We start from the raw sequence: 13,274 nt of genomic DNA on the forward strand, positions 1-13,274 counted from the left end.
CTTTTTCAATACTAAATCATTTATATTTAGTGGAGGTGATGAACATTGTGATTAACCTATATGTCCAATCCACTTTTCCCTCTGTTATAGTGTCCAGTTAAACACTTGTTGACCAAGTAATTTTCCCGCCCAGGGCTAACGTTGTTAACTATTTGCTAATCTGATGTGACTCAATTTATCACGGTGAACTCAAGTCTTTTTTTAAAATGTAATGGCACATGTTACAATGTCAGCTTACAGGGATTTCTCATTACTTCACAGTATCTATATTAACAGACATAAAGAATACCCACAATGGCTTGAAGCACAGACATGCAGGCCTTGAATCATAGAATCACTGCAGTGCAGAAGGAGGCCATTTGGCCCATCGAGTCTGCACCAACCCTCTGTAAGAGCACCCTAAGAAGTTCCACTCCCCCGCGCTATTCCCGTAACACCACCTAACCTGCACAACCCTGGACACAAAGGGGCAATATTATCATGTCCAATCCACCTGGCCAGCACATCCTTGGACTGTGGGAGGAAACCGGAGCACCCGGAGGAAACCCACGCAGATCCAGGGAGAAAGTGCAAACTCCACACAGACAGTCACCCAAGGCCAGAAGTGAACATAGGTTCCTGGCGCAATGAGGCAGCAGTGCTAACCACTGAAACATTACCTGAAAGTCTTGATTGGGAAAATGCCCCAGAAAATGTTGGAAATATCCAGCGGACTGGCAGCAGCTGCGAAGAGAGAAACATAGTTCATGTTTCAGGTCAAGGGCCTTCTTCAGAACTGAGCTTGGTTACTGGGTGAGATAGTAGGGTTTGATAACTGGTCCAGTCTGAATTAACTTGTTTGCTGCAATTTGCTTCCTGGATTGGGGAGGGGGGGAATCAACCAAAACGTTCAGGGTATCAGCTTTTAGCAGTGTTACATTTTGTATCAATTTAAGTTGCCTTTGTGCAAGTATCTAATTTGTGAATAATGGCACGTACCTTTCTTCGCTGACAGTGTCACACAAGCAGGACAGTCAATCATTGCAGTAGTGACTCTTTGACTCAATTAAAGAAAGTGTCATTTGAATTTTTAATTTGAGTCTGAAATTCCATTTTGTTTCTACTCCCCTCTTTATCTCCTAAGGGATACAAATTATTGCAAAGGGACGCAAAGGTAGGACAGGGGATAGGTCAAACCTGCTCTCAGAACTTTATTTTAGACTAGTAACTCCAAAGAGTTTCTCATCTTAGTCTAGTTAGCACTGAGGTAGGCGACTGAGATGTGCTTCTGTTATGTGCTGGTCTTTCATATGGTGGAGTGAAGGGGCGAAAATAAATTGTAGACCTACAGGAAAAAGATGGGGGTGTGGGACTAGCTGGACAGCTCCTCCAGAGAGCTAGCATGCACAAGATGGGCTGAACAGTGCCCTTCTGTGTTGTAACAATTCTACAATTGTACGAAATGCGTGAAGTCGGTCATTTGCGAAGGCACTGGGAGAAACTTTCACCCTAGCGGTGCCACCCTGGCACTGCCACGTTGCCCAGGTTGCACTGTCAGGCTGGCAGGAGCCTTGCCAGGCTGGTGGTGCCAGGGTGTTCGGGAGCCAGGGATTGGGCCCGGGAGTTCCCTGCCCTTAAGAGGTGGGGTGAAGGAGGGCACTCGAGGACCCCCCGACAGTAAGTTTGGGGGGGTGGGGGGGGGGGGGGGGGTTCCAGAGCCTGCTGTGGGGATGCAGAGGGGAGTTGGAAGATCAGGGCGACATTTAAAAATTGTGCCCCAATCTGCGAGTCATCTTCCTGCACTGACAAGCTGAAATGAGGTCATTGCGGCCTTGATGGGGCATTCCCCGCAGAAACCAAAAAAAAGGGAGAGTTCCCTGAGATAACGGGGTTGTTCTCAGTGCTGCAGGCGCCAAGAAACACCCTGCTCTCTGCGCCCAAAACAGGACTCTATTTTGCATTCATTAAATCATGTCCAATACCTTTCTTCCAATAAGGAGACCAAAACTGCTCTGTTCTCCAAATATGGTCAAATCAGCACCTTGTACTGTTGAAAAAAAGACTTCCCCATTATATGTCAATCCCCTTGAAATAAGGACCAACATTCCATTCACCTTCCTGATTACCTGCTGCACCTGTGAGCTAGCTTTCTGTGTTTTGTGCACAAGTACCCCCCCCCCCCCAGTCCCTTTGTGTTGCAGTTTTTCTCCATTCAAGTAGCACTCTGCCCTTTTCTTCACCTTTCCAAAATGAACAACTTCACATTTTCCCACAGTACACTCCATTTGCCTACTTTTTGCCCATTTACTTAACCCATCAATATCTCTTTGCAAACTGTTTGTATCCCTCTCGTAACTTGGCTTTCCAACTATTTTTGTGCTGTTCGCAAATTTGGCTATAGTACGTTTGCTTCATTTCTCCAAGTCGTTAATATATATTGTGAACAGATACGGTCCCAGCACTGATCCCTGTGAAACCCCATTGGTTACAGGTCGCCAATCTGAAAAAGAATCCATTATCCCCGCTCGCTGTTTCCTGACCACTAACCAATTTTCTATCCATGCCAATATATTATCTTGAACACATGATCTCTTATCTTAACATTTAACATAAGAACATAAGAACTAGGAGCAGGAGTAGGCCATCTGGCCCCTCGAGCCTGCTCCGCCATTCAATGAGATCATGGCTGATCTTTTGTGGACTCAGCTCCACTTTCCGGCCCAAACACCATAACCCTTAATCCCTTTATTCTTCAAAAAACTATCTATCTTTACCTTAAAAACATGTAATGAAGGAGCCTCAACTACTTCACTGGGCAAGGAATTCCATAGATTCACAACCCTTTGGGTGAAGAAGTTCCTCCTAAACTCAGTCCTAAATCTACTTCCCCTTATTTTGAGGCTATGCCCCCTAGTTCGGCTTTCACCCGCCAGTGGAAACAACCTGCCCGCATCTATCCTATCTATTCCCTTCATAATTTTAAATGTTTCTATAAGATCCCCCCTCATCCTTCTAAATTCCAACGAGTACAGTCCCAGTCTACTCAACCTCTCCTCATAATCCAACCCCTTCAGCTCTGGGATTAACCTAGTGAATCTCCTCTGCACACCCTCCAGCGCCAGTACGTCCTTTCTCAAGTAAGGAGACCAAAACTGAACACAATACTCCAGGTGTGGCCGCACTAACACCGTATACAATTGCAACATAACCTCCCTAGTCTTAAACTCCATCCCTCTAGCAATGAAGGACAAAATTCCATTTGCCTTCTTAATCACCTGTTGCACTTGTAAACCAACCTTCTGTGACTCATGCACTAGCACACCCAAGTCTCTCTGAACAGCGGCATGCTTTAATATTTTATCGTTTAAATAATAATCCCGTTTGCTGTTATTCCTACCAAAATGGATAACCTCACATTTGTCAACATTGTATTCCATCTGCCAGACCCGAGCCCATTCACTTAACCTATCCAAATCCCTCTGCAGACTTCCAGTATCCTCTGCACTTTTCGCTTTACCACTCATCTTAGTGTCATCTGCAAACTTGGACACATTGCCCTTGGTCCCCAACTCCAAATCATCTATGTAAATTGTGAACAATTGTGGGCCCAACACGGATCCCTGAGGGACACCACTAGCTACTGATTGCCAACCAGAGAAACACCCATTTATCCCAACTCTTTGCTTTCTATTAATTAACCAATCCTCTATCCATGCTACTACTTTACCCTTAATGCCATGCATCTTTATCTTATGCAGCAACCTTTTGTGTGGCACCTTGTCAAAGGCTTTCTGGAAATCCAGATATACCACATCCATCGGCTCCCCGTTATCTACTGCACTGGTAATGTCCTCAAAAAATTCCACTAAAATAGTTAGCCATGACCTGCCCTTTACGAACCCATGCTGCGTCTGCCCAATGGGACAATTTCTATCCAGATGCCTCGCAATTTCTTCCTTGATGATAGATTCCAGCATCTTCCCTACTACCGAAGTTAAGCTCACTGGCCTATAATTTCCTGCTTTCTGCCTACCTCCTTTTTTAAACAGTGGCGTCACATTTGCTAATTTCCAATCCACCGGGGCCACCCCAGAGTCTAGTGAATTTCGGTAAATTATCACTAGTGCATCTGCAATTTCCCTAGCCATCTCTTTTAGCACTCTGGGATGCATTCCATCAGGGCCAGGAGACTTGTCTACCTTTAGCCCCATTAGCTTGCCCATCACTCCCTCCTTAGTGATAACAATCCTCTCAAGGTCCTCACCTGTCATAGCCTCATTTCTATCAGTCGCTGGCATGTTATTTGTGTCTTCCACTGTGAAGACCGACCCAAAAAACCTGTTCAGTTCCTCAGCCATTTCCTCATTTCCCATTATTAAAACTCCCTTCTCATCCTCTAAAGGACCAATATTTACCTTAGCCACTCTTTTTTGTCTTATATATTTGTAAAAACTTTTACTGTCTGTTTTTATATTCTGAGCAAGTTTACTCTCATACTCTATCTTACTCTTCTTTATAGCTTTTTTAGTAGCTTTCTGTTGCCCCCTAAAGATTTCCCAATCCTCTAATCTCCCAGAAATCTTTGCCACTTTATATGCTTTTTTCTTCAATTTGATACTCTCCCTTATTTCCTTAGATATCCACGGTCGATTTTCCCTCTTTCTTCCGTCCTTCCTTTTTGTTGGTATAAACCTTTGCTGAGCACTGTGAAAAATCGCTTGGAAGGTTCTCCACTGTTCCTCAACTGTTCCACCATAAAGTCTTAGCTCCCAGTCTACATTAGCTAGTTCTTCTCTCATCCCCTTGTAATCTCCTTTGTTTAAACACAAAACACTAGTATTTGATTTTACTTTCTCACCCTCCATCTGTATTTTAAATTCCACCATATTGTGATCGCTCCTTCCGAGAGGATCCCTAACTATGAGATCATGAATCAATCCTGTCTCATTACACAGGACAAGATCTAGGACCGCTTGTTCCCTCGTAGGTTAAATTACATATTGTTCTAGGAAACTATCGCGGATACATTCTATAAACTCCTCCTCAAGGTTGCCTTGACCGACCTGGTTGAACCAATCGACATGTAGATTAAAATCCCCCATGATAACTGCTGTACCATTTCTACATGCATCAGTTATTTCTTTGTTTATTGCCTGCCCCACCATATCGTTACTATTTGGTGGCCGATAGACTACTCCTATCAGTGACTTTTTCGCCTTACTATTCCTGATTTCCACCCAAATGGATTCAACCTTATCCTCCATAGCACCGATGTCATCCCTTACTATTGCCCGGATGTCATCCTTAAATAACAGAGCAACACCACCTCCCTTACCATCCACTCTGTCCTTCCGAATAGTTTGATACCCTCGGATATTTAACTCCCAGTCGTGACCATCCTTTAACCATGTTTCAGTAATGGCCACTAAATCATAGTCATTTACGATGATTTGTGCCATCAACTCATTTACTTTATTCCGAATACTACGAGCATTCAGGTAAAGTACACTTATGGTGGGTTTTTTACCTCCGTTTTGAATCTTAATTTTACCTCTGTTTTGAATCTTAATTTTACCTCTGTTTTGAATCTTAACTTTTACCTCTGTGAGGTAACCTTTGTGAGGCACCTTCTGGAAGTCCAAATACAAAACATTTGATTTGTTCCTCTCTATCCACTCTGGTTGGGATTTCCTCAAAAAACTTTAATAAATTCGTCGGGCACTAGCTCCTTTTCATGAAGCCATGCTGACTGCTTGATTAGATTATGGTTTTCCAAAAGTGCTGCTATTATTTCCTTAATAATTGATTCCAACATTTTTTCCAACAATAGATGTAGGCTAATCAGCATAAAGTTACCTGCTTTTTGCCTCCCTCCCTTCTTGAATAGGGGTATCAGATTGGAAGTTTTCCGACCCTCCAACATTTCTCCAGAATCCAAGAAGTTTTGGAAAATTACAACCAATGCATCCACTAACTCTGTAGCTACTTATTTTGAGATCCTCGGCTGCAAGGCATCCGGGCCAGGCGACTTAACTGCCAATAGCCCCATTAGTTTGTCTAATATTACTTCTTTAGTGATGGTATTTAATTGCTGTCCCTATTCTTTAATGTTAATGGGATGTTTGAAGTATCTTCCACCATAAATTTGGATGCAAAATATCTTTTGAACTCCTCCACTGTTTCTTTGTTCCCCATAACTATCTCCCTAGATACACTTTCTAAGGGGCCTGTGTTCATCTTGACCCCTCTGTTCCTTTTTATATATTTAAAGAAGTTCTTATTGTCCATTTTTATATTCCTCACTTGTGTGCCCTCATTTACTTTTTCTCTCTTCATTATCATTTTAGACCTCCTTTGCAGGATTCTGAATTTATCCCAGTCTTCGGGACTATCACTGACCATTGCCTGCTTATATTCTTTTTCTTTCAACTTAATCCCTCTCTTAGAATCTTATCTTCTTACTGGGATATATTTATTCATGAATTACCTCCTTAAATGTATACCATCTTTCCTGCTAATCTATCCACCTGGGCCACCTCAGCTAACTCTATCCTCATTTCATTGTAATTCCCTTTATTTAAGTTAAACACAGTTGTTTCTGATCCAATTTTCACACTCCCAAACTGATATTAAATGCTATCATGTTATGATCACTACTTCCTAGGGGATCTTTTACTCTGAGGTCATTTATTAAACCTGTCTCATAGACCCATTACTAGATCCTAGATAGCCTGTTCCCTGGTTGGCTCCATGACATATTGCTCTAGGAAACTATCCCTAATGCACTCTATGAATTTGTTGTTGTAGCTACCCTTTCCAACTTAATTACCACAATGATCATGAAGATTAAAGTCACCCATAATTATTGCTCTATTCCTTTTACACGCTCCTATTATTCGTTCATATATATAATTTCCTACAGTAGGGATCTATACACTACTCCTACCAATGTCTTCTTTCCCTTGCTGTTTTTTTTAATCTCCACCCAAATGGACTCTATATCATCCGAGTCTAGATCGTCTCTCACAACTGTCCTCATTTAATCTCTTATTAACAGTGTTATCCCACCACCTTTTCCTTTCCTCCTGCCTTTCTTATATGTCAAATATTCCTGAATATTAAGTTCCCAGTTTTGATCTCCTTGTAACCATGTCTCCGTAATGGCGATGAGATCATATCCACTTACCTTGATTTGCGCCGTCAGTTTGAGTACCTTGTTCCAAATGCTTCGTGGGTTAAAATACAAAGTCCTTTAGATTCACCTTTTTGCCATTTTTACTCATCCTAACTTTTATTCGTACAATGGCCATATTTGCCGCTTGACCTTGATTACCATTTTTTGCATTTTACTGTTCTTTTATTACTGTCCATGATGTGGAGATGCCGGCGTTGGACTGGGGTGAGCACAGTAAGAAGTCTTACAACACCAGGTTAAAGTCCAACAGGTTTGTTTCAAACACGAGCTTTCGGAGCACGGCTCCTTCATTCACCTGAAGAAGGAGCCGTGCTCCGAAAGCTCGTGTTTGAAACAAACCTGTTGGACTTTAACCTGGTGTTGTAAGACTTCTTACTTTATTACTGTCGTTATTGCTCTTTTCCTTGTCACTTTGCTTAGGTTCCCATCCCTCTGCCATTTGTAGTTAAACCCCCCACGACACTTGCCCCAGGGTATCACTCCCGGTCCTGCCCATGTGAAACATGTCTAGTTTCTACTGGTCCCACCTCACCTAGAACCAGTCCCAATGTCCCAGGAATCCGAAACCCATCCCCTTACACCATCTTTCTAGACACGTATTCATCCAATATATCCTGCTATTTCTATTCTGGCGAACACATGGCACTGGTAGTAATCCTGAGATCATGGGCAGAATTCTCCGCTCCCCACGCGGCATGGGAGAATCGCGGGAGGGCCTCCCGACATTTTTTACGCCCCCCCTGGCAACCCCAGCGATTCTCCCCCACCGCTCGGAAAAATCGCCGCTCATCGTTTTTCACGGCGAACGGCGATTCACCGATCCCGATGGGCCGAGCGGCCGGCCCTTCACGCCCGTTTCACCACGGCAGCAAACACACCTGCTCGCTGCCGTCGTGAGACGGGCGCCAGATGCCCGTTTGGGGCATCTAGGGGCCCGATTGGCACGGGAGCACCACGACTGTGCTCGGGAGGGTACAGGCCCGCGATCGGTGCCCACTGATCATCAGGCCAGCGTCCAAAACAGACGCACTCTTTCCCCTCCGCCGCCCGGCAAGATCAAGCCGCCACGTCTTGCCGGGCGGCTGAGGAGAAAGACGGACACCGCGCATGCGTGGTACATGCCGTCTGCGCGATGAAGTCATCCGCGCATGCGCGGGTTGGAACCGGCAACCCGCATATGCACGGATGACCTCACAAATGCGCCGTTTTGCGCGTCATTTCTGGCGCGACGAGGTCACGGCCAGGAAAGATGGAGGCCCGCTCCTAGCCCTCAGGGTGGGGGTGAATTAGGTGCGGGGAGCGGGCCCCGAGGCCGTCGTGAACCTCAGCCGATTTCGCGACGGCCATCCCGATTTTTATCGGGAGAGGAAAATACCGCCCTACTTCCTAACACCCTGGCCGGGATTCTCCGAGTCCCCGCGCGGTCGGAGAATCGCGGGGAGGGGCGCGGGAATCCCGCAATGCCACTCGGCGTCGGGCCGCCGATTCTCCAGTGACCAGAGAATCGTCACCAATCACACCCACGCGGTCACCGCAGCGCCAGTAGGGGTCCGCTGAAATAGGCCCCCGCGGCGGTTCTCCGCATGCAACGGGCCGAACACCCTCCGAGTCTCTCCGCCGTGGTTCAGACCTGGTACCACCCAACGGGAGCCCGGACCCGTGGCCGATGTCGACGTCCTGGTTTGGGGGGGGGATTTGCCTCCCGCAGCGTTGGCCCGCTGTTCGGTCGGCGACATGTTGCTCCGCACCAGCGTGGAGACAGCACCACGCGCATGCACCGGTGGGAATACGGCAACCACGTGCGTGCACCAGCGCAGAGACTGACGTCAGGAGCATGCGGCGACTGCACTGGCCATGTCGGCCGGCTTTCGGTGCCATAGCAGCGCACAACAGTCCAGCACCATTCTAGTCCCCGAAGAACAGGAGAATTACTGGGCCTGGAGGCCTGTTGACACCGACATCAACACTTGGCCGCGACATCGGTGAATCCCGGCCCGTATATTTGGCTTTTACTTTTTTTTCACGTATGTCGTTGGTACTGATGTGCACCATGACCACAGGCTGTTCACCCTTCCCCTCCAAAATGTCCTGTAGCCACTCCGAAACACCCCTGACCCTAGCACCAGGAAGGACACAGGAGATTCCTGCACTGCCTGCCTAGTCCTCTTGCGCTGCCTGGTGGTCATCCATTCCCTTCCTGCCTGTGGAGTCTGAGCATCCGGTATGACCACCTCTCTATACGTGCTATCCACAATACTCTGTGCCTCGCGGATGCCCCACAGTGTCCCCAGCTACTGCTCCACCTACAAAACCCAGGCTTCCAGGAGCTACAGCTGGAGAAACGTCCTGCACACATGCTGGCTGCGGGCACTGGAAATGTTCCCGGCTTCCCACATGGAGCATGAGGAGTACACAGCTTTGAGCTCGCATGCATTACTAACCCTTTTAAGTTAAACCTTTAGAAGATGCTTAATATCAGATAATATCAATTACTTTAGGGATCTGTTATAACCTGCACGAGACCTACGGGTTTGGAACAATGAATCTCGCCAAATACGAGCTCCCTGCTAAGGGGATGGGGATCCCTAAATCATCCATGGTTAAGTTCTGTATAAAGTCAGCCAGCTGTGGTACCGAGGAGACAGGCCCGGCTGGGATCTGACATATATTATCAATACTAGTACATTGTAACAAACCAAGTTTTCTTTTAATAACTTGGTTAGGACTCATTTGTGGCCTACACAATTAGCTTCTTTCCTGGTTCTCGTAATGACAGAATATAGCCCTTACAAACTATAAACCACATCAAGCCATTACAAACTATAAGTAGTAAATACTTACCCAAATTTACCCACTACTTACTAATCAGCTCTCTCCCTTATAGTCTCTACTGCTGCAGCTGTCTCTAAAGAGTGAAAAGGTTAGAAAGCAAAGAGCACCACGTTCTCCTCTGCCCCAAATTCCCACTGTGCCCCAAATTCCCACTGTGCCCCAAATTCCCAAGGCAGCCTGCTCCTTCGGTTCCCTACTGTGCCCCAAATTCCCAAGGCAGCCTGCTCCTTCGGTTCCCCACTGTGCCCCAAATTCCCACGGCAGCCTGCTCCTTCGGTTCCCCACTGTGCCCCAAATTCCCACGGCAGCCTGCTCCTTCGGTTCCCCACTGTGTCCCAAATTCCCAAGGCAGCCTGCTCCTTCGGTTTCCCACTGTGCCCCAAATTTCCACTGTGCCCCAAATTTCCACTGTGCCCCAAATTTCCACTGTGCCCCAAATTCCCACTGTGCCCCAAATTCCCAAGGCAGCCTGCTCCTTCGGTTCCCCACTGTGCCCCAAATTCCCAAGGCAGCCTGCTCCTTCGGTTCCCCACTGTGCCCCAAATTCCCAATACCCACATTCACTCTGGCTGCGTCTCGCTCAGGATGTGATCTCTCCCATTGCTCGTGCACAATCATGAACTTCCTATAGTCACAACATCGAGGGCCGAAGGGCCTGTTCTGTGCTGTGCTGTTCTATGTTCTATCTTAAATAGAGTTCCGGTGAGCTGAGATGACTCAGACATTTACGAGTGAAATCAGGAAGCACTTTTTCTTGAGCAGGGTAGTGGAAGTCTGGAACTCTTGCCTTATGAAGGCTGCTGGGTCAGTTGGAAATGTCCACTGAGATTGATAGCTTTTTGTTTTGTAACTGTTACCAAGAGGCATAGAGCAGGCGGATAAATGGAGTTGAGATACAGATCAGCTATGATCAAACATAGTGGCCAACTCCTGTTGTTATCTATATGTGAAAGTCCAATCCTATATTTTCAGACAGTATCCCTGCGGGACATAAATCTAGACAAGTAGGGGGACCAAAGATGGAAGCATTGGGGTAACTCAAGGTGACTGTGTCAATATGGATGGAGAAGCTAATACTGGAGATGCGATGGTTGCATTGGGTACCTCTATGAAAGGAGCCCTGTGAGGCAATGCTACTGGAATGGATTACATGGCCAAGGTGTGGTGGTGGCGGCGGTGGCATTGGTATTGTCTGCCCATCAATGTAAAAAGGCCACACACAGGATGATAAAAGTGATTGAGGAAGCGCTACAATTGCAATAATGTTGAATCTTGACCACGGTCTCAGTGTTCTGAGAAAGATAGAAACCAAATAAAAGAAGTTTGAATAGTGAGCTGTGACAACTCTAACATGAAGCATGTGTTCAATTGCTGATTATTATTGTATTTTCTATACGCCTGAAGCCCATTTGGATTATCTTGTGAGGCAGGAGAAGGAAGCCTGCTCCTTCGGTTCCCCTACTGTGCCTCAGCTAATCATCAGGATACTGTCCACGCATCTTGTAATCTGTTTCCTGCATTTTCAGGCCCAGGTGATGTATAACATGAGGCATCAGCTGTTTCCACACCATCAGAATAAATCTTCATTTCTTGGAGAAAAAAATAAACTTTTGCCAAATTATCTCAAAATGAAATAATTTAAAATGTAAATGATTTAGCAAGTTTGGAGTTGTTATTCTTAATTATTCTCCTTTGCTGCATTTATCTGGAGAAATATAACTTCTAATTTTACTCAACAGCAATAGGCCTTGTTCAAGATTCTCTTAAGGTTAACGTGCAGATTTAGTTGGCGGTTAGGAAGGCAAATGCAATGTTAGAATTCATGTCGAGAGGACTAGAATACAAGACCAGGAATGTACTTCTGAGGCTGTACAAGGCTCTGGTCAGACACCATTTGGAGTATTGTGAGCAGTTGTGGGCACCGTATCTAAGGAAGGATGTGCGGGCCTTGGAAAGGGTCCAGAGGAGGCTCACTAGAATGATCCCTGGAATGAAGAGCTTGTCATATGAGAAGCAGTTGAGAACTTTGGGTCTGTACTCTTTGGAGTTTAGAAGGATGAGGGTGGTTCTTATTGAAACTTACAGGATACTACAAGGCCGAGGCCTGGATAGAGTAGATGTGAAGAGGATGTTTCCACTAATAATAATTAATAATAACCGCTTATTGTCACAAGTAGGCTTCAATGAAGTTACTGTGAAAAGTCCCTAGTCACCACATTCCGGCACCTGTTCGGGGAGGCTGTAACGGGAATTGTACCCACGCTGCTGGTCTTGTTCTGCATGACAAGCCAGCTGTCTTAGCCCACTTTGCTAAACCAGCCCCAACAGGAAAAACTAGAACCCGAGGGCACTACCTCAGACTTGTGAGATAATCCTTTAAAACCGAGATGAGGAGGAATTTTTTCAGCCAGAGGGTGGGCATAAGGCTGTGGAGGCCAAATCACTGAGAGTCTTTAAGGCAGATATAGATAGGTTCATGATTAATAAGTGGATCAGAGGTTCATGATTAATAAGTGGATCAGAGGTTATGGGGATGAGAAAAATATCAGCCATGATTGAATGGCGGAGCAGACTTGATGGGCCGAGTGGCCTAATTCTGCTCCTATGTGTTATGGTCTTATGATTTGTGAGGTACTGGTCAGATGGAACTCCCATTCTGGTGTTGCGTCACCATGGGACGACATTGAAATGATTCTGCCCAAGAGTTTCAGATAGGGAACTGAGTGAAATGGGATGGAACATATTCACTTCAAACTTTCTTCCAATATTTCTGTGTTCTTGGCAAGTGAGAAACAAAAACAGTTTCCAAAAGTAGACATTCTTCTGAGTTTGGAAATCTGTGCTCCCATATGGAGATGCAAGTCTAGAATTAATAATAGTGCATTGCAGGTGAGATGGAACACCCACCAAATTCATGTTTCCTAGGAAATGCAATCTAATGCATACAGGCTCAACTTAATGGAATGATTTACAGATTGAATAATACATAGAAGCAGTAGGAGTACAGTATGTAAACATTCGACAGTGTCAGTTTAGATGGGGTTAAAGTGCTCCTTTTAGAATATATTTCTTGCACGATTTAATAGCAGTGTGGTTTTAAATGAAGCAGTCGTTGATGAGGCTTTGTGATATGATGATTTATGTGGATGGCACAATATTTCTCCAGCCAGAAATAACGGCAAGGGAACATCCACCTTTTTAATGTGTTTAAGCACAAGTCCCTTAAATCTGAGATAATTTAAGCATTCACAATGGTGCAAACTAGAGC

The 13,274-nt window shown here is 45.5% G+C and overlaps 1 protein-coding gene across 2 annotated transcripts in view; it reads left to right on the forward strand.

Annotated features, from left to right (window-relative positions):
- The window catches only part of LOC119970583 (isocitrate dehydrogenase [NADP], mitochondrial-like), an 81,016-nt gene that overhangs the window by 15,485 nt on the left and 52,257 nt on the right, over positions 1-13,274 (forward strand). The gene's annotated exons all lie outside the window — the stretch shown is intronic.

This window comes from Scyliorhinus canicula, chromosome 8, assembly GCF_902713615.1.
Source record: "Scyliorhinus canicula chromosome 8, sScyCan1.1, whole genome shotgun sequence".
Taxonomy (NCBI): domain Eukaryota; kingdom Metazoa; phylum Chordata; class Chondrichthyes; order Carcharhiniformes; family Scyliorhinidae; genus Scyliorhinus; species Scyliorhinus canicula.